The sequence below is a fragment of the Crocodylus siamensis genome, chromosome 4 (assembly GCF_052110815.1).
Source record: "Crocodylus siamensis isolate JL-2025a chromosome 4, ASM5211081v1, whole genome shotgun sequence".
Classification (NCBI taxonomy): domain Eukaryota; kingdom Metazoa; phylum Chordata; order Crocodylia; family Crocodylidae; genus Crocodylus; species Crocodylus siamensis.
The window spans coordinates 192432619-192445195 of NC_143398.1; positions in this window are offsets into that span (position 1 = coordinate 192432619).

The window sequence follows — 12577 nt, forward strand, 5'->3', positions numbered from 1 at the left end:
ACCCCCACTGCCCTGCACAGTATGGGTGGGGGGCTCTGCAATGAGCTCCCAGAGGCCCTAATTGCTGCTGCTGCTGCAGCCAGTGAGTGTGGGGATTTTTTTTTTTGAATGCTCCGCACTCACTGGATCTAGAGCATGTGGATGGGGCCAGCACCAGCACCAGCACCAGCACCAGCTAGGGCCAGCACCAACACCCAGGTCTACCTGGTGCAACCCATGCTGAGCACTGGGAAGAACCTACTGCTGGTGCTGGCCCCAGCCTGCAGCACCAGCATGCTGTCATCCTGCACGTAGATATGGGGGCCCATGCCAGCCTTGGAGGGCTGTGGGGCTGTGCTGGACTCTTGCTAGGGGTGCAGGCTCCCAGATCTGTGTGCAGGATGACAGCAGGCTGCCGCTGCTGGTAAGTGATACTAGTTTTGCTTTGAACAATTTGAGGTGCAGTTTCACAATGGTCCCTGCACTTAACTCCTTGAAGCTTGGGAGGCTTCATGCCCTCAGAAGGGGCTACCATCCCTGCAATTTTCATTTGAATCAGCCAAGAAATGACAAAGTTATAGGCATTTTACTGATTCCCCATTATAGCCTATGGCCAAAACACTGAAACAGCATTGAAACAGCATCAAAACTCTGAAACAGATTTGACTGAATTGAAATGGGACAGTGATCCAAAACACCAAAATGAATCACTGTCCCTCTGAAATGCCGGATCCAAAATGAATCATAGCTGTATCACACTGCCCTAATGAAGACCTCTTGGACTCCATTTCAGGAACAAAGGCTTCAGCACATTGGTAATATTTTGAAATTCAACAGGTAAGTCTTTGAGGACAAAATGACTAGATTGATCAGGAACCTCCTACTGAAGCCATTATCAGACATCAGTTACACCTACATATTATACTGACAGTTGAGATTACAAGACGAGAACACAAATAGTCCTGGACAGTGGTAGAAAAAACCCTTTTGTAACAGGTTTATTGAAAATGTAGCATGTTAAGTGTGAGAAGAGGGCTAGCAGTGTGAGAGAGAGAAGGAGCCACCAGGCTCCAAAGCTCCCAGGCTAATAAATGGCTCAGTGGCCCCAAGTCCACAGCCCCAAGGAGCCCGGCAGAAATCTCCCTTACTCGGGTGTGTTGGGAAGGGAGGGGCAGAGAACTCCTGCACTGGTATAAAGAAGATCCCGGGTCAGGAAAGCTGGAGGAGTGCAGAACTGGAAAAAGGAGGAGGAGGAGCGAGCTGACACACGCTGCAGGGAACTCTGAAGGCAACGTGGAGTGCTGGTAGGAGACTCCTCCAGAGAGTAAACCCCCCAGCATGGGTTTAGAGCCAAGACCTTGCGGGGTGCAGAACTGATTGTTTATGTGTGGGGAGCTGGCGGAGCCCAGCAGTGAGAATGGCACCGTAATAACCCTAATAGAGGGGCACCATTGACTTTTGTGGTACCATAATGCATGTAATAGTGGCACAAGCCAATAAGATGGACTCAAGGTGCTAAAAGAAATCGTGGCAATCTCCACAAGAGGCTCTCAGAGAGAGAGAGAGAGAGCTACCAAAGAGGGACTGACCACACGAAGGTCAATTTTGGTTTAGATCGTGGCTGCAAACAGCAGGAGCAGTGACACAGGCCAGGAGAGCCTTCTCTGTTTTCTTGTTTTGTTTTTGGTCTTTTGTTGGTTGTTTGATTGAACCAGAGGACACGTGGCCAGACCAACTGGCTGGCCAGATCCCAGTGGAACGGGCGAGGGTGTAGGGGTGGCAGAGCCCTCAGGAATGTGGGACCCCGTGGGACGTTGGTGAGACTACTAATTGGACTACACATGCACGTACATGAACTAACTCTGTTAACATCAAGTCGTGGCAGGAGAAACGTGGGTGTGTAGATCATCAATTAGAACCTATAACACCCTAGTCAAGTGGCAGATGGCAACCTACAGGTCTACAAGGGACTGCTATACCTGACAAGCAGGAATAAAATTAGTTGTTAATGGCAAGCCAAAAACTGGCTGTAACAGTGGGTCTCATAAGTTAAAGCAAAAGTGAAATCTCAGCCTTCCAAGGGTAAAGACATTCTCCAGCTGCCTTCTCATTGCAATATAGAATTCAGGTGTCAATCTAAACACAGAGGAAGAGAGAAGAAGAAGAAGAAATAGGAAGAAGAGTGCCATCCCAATGGAAATCACTTTGAGAGTTCCTGGGCATGTGTCTGTGTCAAACACAGTTAAGATATAAAGGCCCTTCAAATGTAAAAGTATGTTCCTCATTGGTTACAGCCATTCTGGGAGGGAAGGATTATCAGATGTATTAATTTTTAAAGGGAAAAGTAAAGAACATTGAAATGAGAGCTAAATACTCCTATGGAAGAAGGAAACGGTCAAGAAAGTTTACAGAACCCACCAAACAAATTGTGGTAGCTCTTGAACGTTCCATTGTTCCACAAGGTCATCCATTCCAGTCTTGTGCAAAGGAAAGGAAGATTCATCTACCTGATGAATTGTCCTTTTATTGTGTTCCATAACTATGCAATTGTCTTCAATGTGAAGAGGAAACCAAAACATTTTAATCTCCTGAAAGGTCTTCATGAAACTGAGGTCATGTTGTAAAAACAAAGGATTTGTAGCTAATGGTAATATGTTCATGAATTCATTTGTTTAGGAACTTCAAACTATCACACAGACATTTTATGAACCCTGACATGAGTTAATAACAAAATACATTTGTTTTTGATCCAGAAAGCCCTGCAGGTCCTATGAAAACATTTGGCCATGCAAATATTCTAAGAAAATGTGACACAAAGTAAGTTTGTCTGTGTATAGGCTAAGAACATCTCTTGTATCATAAACTGCTTCAAAGGCATTCAGTTTTGTTACCAAATACCTAAAGATCAGAATGAAATTAAATATTGAGTGCTTTGTTTTATATTTAATTCATGAAAAATATTCTGTAGTTATCATTTCTAAACATAATGCAGCATCTGTCCTCGTATCTTATGAAGAGGAATGGTTTTATTTCTCTTAACAGGAAAATCAAAAGTACAGAAACTGTCCAGAATTGTCAGAGTGCTGTCTTTGGCTGAACCTTACAAGACATGACCTACTGAAAGCAGCTGCGTAGCCTTTGAAAATTACATCCTGTTTTTTATCAAAAGATGCTTTCAGCCTTAATGACTTTAACCAGAATGAAATTTCAAAGAAAGGGTGGTAATTAATTTATTGAACTTATTTTGGTTACTATGCAGTTTATAAAAATCCTAAAAAAAGAGCTCTCTTTGTGTTTAAAAAAGCAGGGATCAATGGATGAAGATTTGTTTGAATGACTGGTATACAAAAATAAACCTAGAGTTCCTGTGTTGTTTGCCTAGATTTTGACAGCGGTGCTCTTTTCCTATGTAGTGGTGGTTTCTTTTGTAAAACAGAGCTTGCATCAGTGGGAGTTAGATGCTTGTGAACCGAGACAACAAACTGATACATAATCATCACCATAAACCTGTTGAAAGCAGGCTCCATTTTTGGCAAGTAGAAACCCTGTGGGGATTACAGAATCACACTTCTACACATGAAATAGGGCTCCAGACTCTTTTTCATATATGAAGCCAAAAGGGCTTGTTACCTCTCAGCTCTGTGCTCTTGGGGAACCCTGGCATAGGATGCAGCCTGTCTGACTCACAAAGGACCCTCCCCCTCCTCACCTCTGCCTGAACAAGAACTGATTAGAAGAACTTACAAAAGACAAGGAAGATGCAGTGGGAGACACACTAAAGCCCTCCAGACAAGGGTGATAAGAGTGAAACAACACTTGCATCTGAGATGAAACCAGATGACAACTCATTTAAATGGGAGATGGGACAAGCATGCACCTTCATTAGCATTCAGGATGGAGAACAGAGGCAAGGACCGTACTGAATTCTGGGACCAGAGAAGCAGGGGAGCACTGCTCCAAATGCTAATCAACCCACATCTACACACACCCAACTGAGCATTTATCACACCAATTCTAGTAATGACTCCTCTACTGGTATCCAAAACACTGAATCTGCCTGTCTGTATTGTGAGCTCCCTCAGAGTAATGCCACCCATAGCCAGGAGTGATCAGTTCCTGTTATCCAGCACATAAGCCATTGCTTATCCCTAAACAAACCTAGTGTTCTCCCTTGAGCCTTTGTTAGTTCTCTACAAAACCCCCTAGCCAAGCTCAGGTTTCTGTCCTGATGCTTGGATCCAACGCTGCACCAGTTCCACTCCTTTTCTGCTTGGAATCTCTCCATTGCTCATGCTGAGGCCTCTGCCTGTCTGCCAGCTCCAACAGCGCCTGGGAACCTCGACTAGTTCAAGCTTTGTTGAGTGGTGAGACTCTCTCTCTCTCTCCCTCTCTCTGACTCCAGGAACTGAATTTTATTCTCTCACTCCAGGCACAGCTTTGTAAACCTGACTTTTGCTAATCAAACTCAAGCTACATTTCCCCAAAAACCTAATTGAAACTGTAATATTGTAACTGTTTATTTGTCTCTCTTGTACGGCTATTATTACTGGTATCATCATGAGTTCATATACATGACAATAAATAACTTTTATGGTCAAGTTGGTCACTATACTTTCTCTCTGAACCTCACCTTCTCTTTCTCCCCCTTGACCTCCCCATTTGCTCTGCAGCAACGCTTCTTTTACCTAATCCAGAGATCCCTGTAATGCCCAAAACCACAGTGGGGTCTGCTCATTGAGGGGGTTACTACTAGGACCATTGTGACAAAAGATTGCGACATGCTGAGTTTTGAGGCGCATGATGGTATCAAGTGAAAGTGCTGATTGGACCCAGCCTGTTCAGATGTACTCTGTTAGCATGTGTATATGTGTATCTAACTGCATTTATTATTGTACCACTGAAATAAGGGATGAACTGAGTTCAAGGCACATGAGGGTGTCAGCCTATCAATGCTGAATAGTCTGTCCTGATTCGGACGTGCTCTGTTAACCCTGATGAATGAGTTCAAGGCATATAAGGATGTTAGCTTGTCAATGCTAAATAACCTGGCCTGACTCAGGTATATCCTGTTGATCTGTGTGTATATGTGTGTACATGTGTTTGACTGATTTGGTGGTTGGAGGAACCCAGCCCCATTGAAACTCAGTCTGGCAAGATAGCTCCATTGGGGGTGAGGATTTGCAGAAGGGAGAGATACAGCTCCATATAGAAACACAAGAAACATAAGCAGCACACTGATAGAATTACAGAGACCCTCAGAAACGTTCCCCTAATAAGTGAGCACACCCCAAAGTGATGGGCAAATCTGGTAACAGGCTTTCAATACAGGAGAAAACTAGTATTTGCAAGTGGATCAGGGTGATTGGACAGTTATTTTAGCCAGAACAAATTAAATCTGTGACCAAGGTGGACAAAACAAAGCAACTTACAAACCAATAAGCTGTGGAGAATGTGGGTTTTAACTGAAAATGTCCTGTATTCCATCACTAATCCACCAGAAAATAGAACATGAACAAAAGAGAAAAAGTAAACTATGTACCTATAAAGAAGATTATGTGACAGAAATAAGTAAATCTTTCTTTTAAACATTGCATTATTCAGGAAGATAGTACATCAGCATGGCAGTCAATCAGCTAAGAAATGGAACTATGGTCCAGTGATATATCTATGCAGGAAGTGATGTAGTCTCAGATGCATGGTATAATCAGGTAATAACAACACTTCTGTAATTTAGAAACAAAAGACACCCAAGGGAAAGAAGGAAAAAAGCTGTCCTTTCAAGTAACTCCCACTGTTGGCAGCATGTTCTATTATACTTCATAGAGTATAGACTTCTAGGTCTAAAAGCTCTTTACATATAATGAAGTCTCACAGTTTCAATGACAGAAAATGTTGTCTTTCCTGTTTTAGAGATTAACACAATGAGGGAATGGTTATATGAAATCCTCAGAATGATATCGAGTCTGAAACAGAGCCTAAGATAAGGACACAAAATTCCTATTTTCCACACCTGTAATCTTCTTCCCTAAATCCTCAAACACGTGCCAAAGTCAGCAAAGATTTAGAAGTGTTTGAGACTGGGAAACTAGGAACACTCCAAACAACTTTAAAAAAAAGTGTTAGCTATATTTCTTAGCATCCGAGTGCATGATAAATTCAGGGATCCTGGTGATAAAAAAATACCAAATTATGTGCTAACCCCCCCACAAATTCTCTGCTAACCCCCCCCAAATCCATGATTAAAATTAAAGGCCACCCCCACTACACCCCCAGCCTTGCTGGTGCCCCTTACTCCCCACCCAACGCCCCTGCACCCTCAGCCCTGCTGGAGGGGACTCCCAGCTGACAGGACTATGGGCCCAGATCTGCAGCCCCTGCTCCCCCCCTGCTGTGGGCTCAGGTGGGTGGGTCTCCACTACTGCATGCAGTCCCAGGGGGCAGGGAGACCCACATCACCAAGATCTGTACCTGAGGCAGGTGCAGGCCAAGGCTGCTGCCCAGCCAGGTGGGGCTCGGGGCCTGGGGCTACAATATGTGGCTGCAGAGTCCTAGTGGGCAGCAAGATGGTGCTGTGGGTGGCTCATCTGGGGGAAGGCCAGATCCCTGCTGCTGTGTGCACTCCCAGGGGATATGGGAGACCTGCACCCCACAGATCTGTATCCAGGACAGGCGCTCGGGTCTGTGTCCCTCAAAGCAGCAGTAGGCACTGGAGGCACATTGCCAGGACAGCAAGAGGCACCTTGCAGTGGTGAGGAATCCATGTGTGGCCCCATTGTTCCCACTCATGTTGGGTTGTGCCCACCAGGCTGGGGAGGCTCCAGGGGAGAGAAGCAGAGTAGGAGCTTAGGGCTGTGAGAAATTTTGATAGATGTTTCATTTCAACGCTGTTTCAACCCACTTTGAACTTGAAGAATTGAAATTGAAATGAAATGAAAGGCTTCAAAACAAACAAGGGCACTCAAAACGTTTTGAAAATTTTGAAACATGTTGAGTTTTGAAGTTGGGCTCGCTTGCAGCTAAAGAGAAACTAAGGAGGGGGAAGAGATTCATAGATTGCAGAGTCGGAAGGGACCACAAAGGATCATCATGTCTGACCCCCTGCCCCTGGCAGGAAAGAGGACTGAGGTCAGATGACCCCAGCCAGGTCAAGCCTTCTCTTGAAGACCTCCAAATTAGGTGATAGCACCACCTCTCTTGGAAGCCCATTTCAGATTCTGGCCACCCTTACTGTAAAAAATTTCTTCCTAATGTCTAACCTGAATCTATGTCCACTAGTTTGCACCCATTATTTATAGTTACTCCTAGAGGCACTCTGGTAAACAGTACATCTCCAAGTCCCTTTTGACCTCCCATGATAAACTTATAGGCAGCTACATGTCTCCCGTCAGACATCTCTTGTGAAGGCTGAAGAGATCCAGATCCTTCAACCTCCCCTCGTTTGGTCTTTCACGGAGGTTACTAATCATGTGAGTGGCCCTCCTCTGAACCCTCTCCAGATTCTCTGTGTTCTTCTTGAAGTGCAGCACCCAAAACTGGACACAGTACTCCAACTGCGGTATGACCAATCCTGCATAGAGGGGGAGCATCACCTTCCTCGATCTGTTGGTCATGCATCTGCTAATTCATGACAAGGTGTAACTGGCCTTGTTGATGACTTCATTACACTGCCGGCTCACGTTCATCTTGGAGTCAACCATGACTACAAGATCCCTCTCAGCCGCTGAGCTGCTGAGGAGGTCATCCCTCAAACTGTAGGTGTGCTGGGGATTCCTCCACCTTAGGGAATTCCTCCACCCTACTTTGCATTTATCTTTGTTGAATTGCATCCTATTTCATTCTGCCCATTGATCCAACCTGTCCAAATTGGCCTGTATCTGCTCCCTGCCCTCCGGTGTGTTAACTTTGCCCCATAACTTGGTATCATCTGCGAACTTGGAGAGGGTGCTCTCCACACCCTCATCCAAATCGCCAATGAAAATATTAAATAATTCCAGTCCAAGGACCGAGCCCTGCAGGACTCCATTGCCCACCTCCTTCCAGGCCAAGAACCACTACTCTCTGGGTGTGGTCCTTAAGCCAGTTGGCCACCCACCTGACTGTGTAAGTGCTCACCCCACAGCCTGCTAGCTTCTCTATGAGAATAGGAAGCAAAATTGTGTTGAAGGCCTTCTTAAAGTCCAGGTAGATCACATCAGCCTCAGCTCCTGTCTCAAGGCAGTGTATGACCTGGTCATAAAAGGCTATAAGGTTTGTCAGGCAGAATCTACCTGTGATGAACCCATGGTTTCCTTTCAGCATCATTTCCCCTGCTGGGCCTTCACAAATATGCTCTTTGATGAATTTTTCCAGTATTTTCCCAAGGATAAAGGTAAGACTGATTGTCCTAAAGTTACCCAGCTCATCCCTTCTCCCCTTCTTAAAAATGGGCAACACATTGGCCCTTTTCCAATCCTCAGGGACCTGGCCGGAGCACCATGAGTGCTCAAACAGCCGTGCCAGCGGCTCAGCTGTGACACTAGCCAGTTCCTTCAGCACCCATGGATGGAGGTTATCCAGGCCAGCTGGCTTGTACCCATCCAACCCCTCCAAGTGCTCCTTAACTAAGTCAGCACTAACCTTTGGCAGTATGATGCCTTTTGGACATCTATGTTCAAGGTGGGGGAATTGTCTTGGTCAGTACTTAGGAATACTGAAGCAAAGAACTCATTGAAGAGCTCTGCTTTTTTCCTTCCAACTGTCCTGATTGGTCCTACAGGGGCCCTATGTTACTCTGTGCCTTCTTTTTGCTCGCTATGTATCTGTAGAAAGACTTTTTATTGTCCTTAATTGTTGTAGCCATACTGTCTGCCAGCAAGTAAGAGTGCAAGCTTCTCCTGCTTATTCCCCATACTCCTGGCATTTGTGTAAAGACATTTTAGCCCCCACAATAGGAGCTCTTGGTGCCCCTTTGCCTTGATGGTTAGTGTGCCCCTTAGTACTTACCTGGTTTGGTCTGGTGTGTTGCTTGTGGCTCACCAACCTTGGGTTCTTGTCGAGCATTGGTACCCCATCCCCTGTTGAACCTAGTTTAAAGCTCTTCGGAGAGAACCTGCAGGAGAAGAGATGCTTACATCTAGGAGAGAGATGAAGATTGTCCCTTCCCAGCAAGTCTCCTCCCTGGAAGTGCTGGTCATGGTTGTAGAATCCAAAGCCACTGGTTGGCTACCCTGATGCAGGCATCCTGGTGCCTCCAGCTGCTGCCAACTGGAAGGATGGAGGAGAATACCACCTGTGCCCCTGACTTCTTGAGCCCAACCCCCAGCTGATGGAGGTCGTTCTTGATGCCATTTGGACTGCTCTTAGCCGCATCATTTGTGCCTACATGGACAAGGACCATGGGGTAGTAATCGGAGGGCTTGATGAGATCAGGAATCTTTTCAGTGATGTCACTGATCTTAGCTCCAGGCATGCAGGAGACCTCTCTCGTCATAGGGTCTGGTAAGCAGAGCGGGGAAGGACTGCTCTGATATTGACATGTGTAGCTGACCAGTGACTGTGATCCTTCCCTGAAGTCCCTTCCAATAAAACCCAGTGCTCTGGGGAAGGGACAGAAAAATAGCATAACAAGCATTGTTTGAACTGAGCTCTCTCTGTGCCTTGGAGTCAGCTTACTGAGCTGTGTCTTCCAGCAGCTCAGCAGCATCAGAGAAAAGCTATCTCTTCCTGCTTGCTAGCCTATTCCTAGCAAGGGGGATCCAGTACCCTTTGCTTTCCTAATACCCTTTATTATTATATTCATTCTATTCAATTTATTCCTCCCCCAAAATCCTCCTTTTGTTTTTGTTAGACTATTTTCTTTTCCCCCAGAAAAGAAATCTGTGCTTTCTGTCACAGTGTGCATTCCATTCACTGTGCAGGGAAGTAAAGCATATATTGCATATTATAATATAGAATTTATACAGGAACACTTACATACATTTATATATTTTATTCATTACATATATACATGAAAACATACATAACATTACATCAATACATGCATACAATTATCTACATATATTACATAAATACATATTACATTAGAGAAGAACACAGATTTTCCACCACACCAAACACACTATGAAGTGTGCTGGAAAGGCAGCTGGCAAGACTTCAGGGAGGGGTGGAAGGGGGGCCTAGGTGTAAGTCCCACCCCCCCACAAACTGAGACACAGCCTCTTTCCTACAGCTAGCAGGTATAAGGCTTCTGATTCTACTGGCAGCGTGGAGAGGGGAGCAGTGCCACTGCCTGAGTCTGCACCCCCTCTAAAAGCACCAGCCATAACCCACCATCACCACGACAACAAGCAGCATCAGCATGACAGTTCCTCCACTCCATTTCATTTCCCATCCTGAGCCATCCAGTGCCAGCCAGAGCTGGATCTGAGTACCATAGCAAGGGAAATTCTGGGGAAAGAGGGGAATCATCTGAGTTAGTGCTCCACACCCCTCAAGTTTCCCCTAGAGCCAGGTCTCCTTCCCCAGAAGGCACTTTGGAGGAGGTTGAGGTAGAAGTTGTGGGGGCAAGTGGCTCATCTGAGTCCACTCCTTCTGCTGCTGTGCCTCTGTCTGTTGAGGAGGGGGAAAAGGCAGTGTCCGCACATGCACCTCAACCCAGGAGCAAGGAGGTAGTGTGGCCTGGGATCATTTTGAGCTGGCACATGATCCTACATATGCTTCCTGCCTGCACTGCTGATCCAAAACCAGCCAGGGCAAGGGAGCAAAATGCATGAGCACCATGGGGATGCTGATGCATCTCCACAGGCACCACACACTTGCCCTTGCTCCTCCTCAGCTTGGCACCAGCAGAAGTGTGCCCAAAAAGAAGCACCCCTTTCACTTCAAACCCTCTAACCCCCAAAGCAGAGGCAGACCACTCTGGTAAAGTGGTGGAAAGGGGTGTGCATTCCTGAGGCGAGTGAGGTCACTCAGAGCATTGGGGAGATACTTGCTCTGGGTGGCCAGCCCTTCTCCTTAGTTGAGTGGCCAGGGTTCAGGTGGCTTATGGAGCTTGTGGCCCCATCGTACAAAGTGCCCGCACACACAACCTACAGCAGAATGGTGGTGCCCTCCCTGTATGAGGCATGCAGGAGTAATTGAGAGAGCAGCTGTGCAAAGCAGGTCTGCAGGTGGCCTTAAACTTCACCTCGGACATCTGGAGCAGCCAGGGTGGAGATCATGCCTACCCCCCCATCACAAAGCATTGGTGCATTCCGTCAGGCCATCGGTGGGTTCTCCTTCAAGCTGAGGTGATGGATGAGTCCCACACGGCAACTGAGATCATGGAGGCCAGGAACTGCTTAGTGTAGGGGTGGCTCTTTGGGCAGTGCAAGTTCACCTGCAGGTTCACGGTCACCAACAATGGGGCCAATATGGTCAAGGCAGTCCGTGATGCCAACTTTGTTGCTATCCACTGTGTGGCATACAAGTTCCATCTTGTTGTCAGGGATGCCTTTTAGGTGTCGGGGGTATGGGACATGCTGCACTGGGAAGGTGGGGGGAAGTAGCTGGTTAAAGTGGAGAGGTACCTGGGGAGTTTGATGTCTGGCAGGTTACAGTACATCAGAATTTCAATATCTATATTGAGTCCATGAGTTTCTGTATCCAGGAGACTGATGAAGTGAAGTTCATAGGTTCATCTGTGAAAAGTGGTTTGTAAATTCCCTTTGAGGATCAGGCCTGAGAGATTGAAGACAGGTAGTTGGGTGTTCTCGTCTTTGATAGATTTTGAATGTGTGCTCATTCTGGTGTGCAGTTGTTGCTTGGTGTCTCCTACATATTTTCCATCAGTTGGTGCCCTGATGGAGAGATGTATCGTATAGTGGAGATATGTCCATATTGGAAATATTGTTGGCAGGTTTTGCATGTCTTGTCATGGCATGGTCCGGATCCATTCAGTGCGTTTTGGGCTGTAGGAAGTTGGCTTCTGGTGGTGAGGTTGTGAGCTTCAGTGTTTGTTTGAATTTACAAACCACTTTTCGCAGATGAGCCTATGAACTGCACTTCATCAACCTCCTAGGTACAGAAAGTCATGGACTCAATGCAGACACTGGAATTCTGACACATTACAATCTGCCAGACATTTGACTCCCCACATACCTCTCTACTTTTACCTGCACTGCTACATCCCCCTTTCCCCATACACCACCACCCCAACCTGTCCCTCACCTCCTGACAACTCCAGTTCCATTTTCACTGACTGGCTTTCTTGCCTGCACTGCCTGCCAGCCTCTGGCTTCTTTACTATTCCTTCCATTCAGGAACAGTGCACACACCAACTGCAGGTGCTTCCTCAGCCTGACGAAGGGTATTAAAACTGAAATTTTGTTAAGATATATTTCTCCAACTATTCAGTTGGTCTACTAAAAGATATCAGATTGACTCAAATAATCTTGTCTGCCAGTGCCATGTCCTTAGACCAACACAGCCAGAACCTTCACCCTTAGCACCTGTACCTGGTCAGCTGACCAGAAGGAGCCAGGGCCCTGGGCCCATCTAAGACCCCAGGAGAGTTCTCTGGCAGCTGCTGGAGAAGCTCCCATGGGAAAGAAAAGAAAGACTCTGTGCCAGTTTGGCTGCT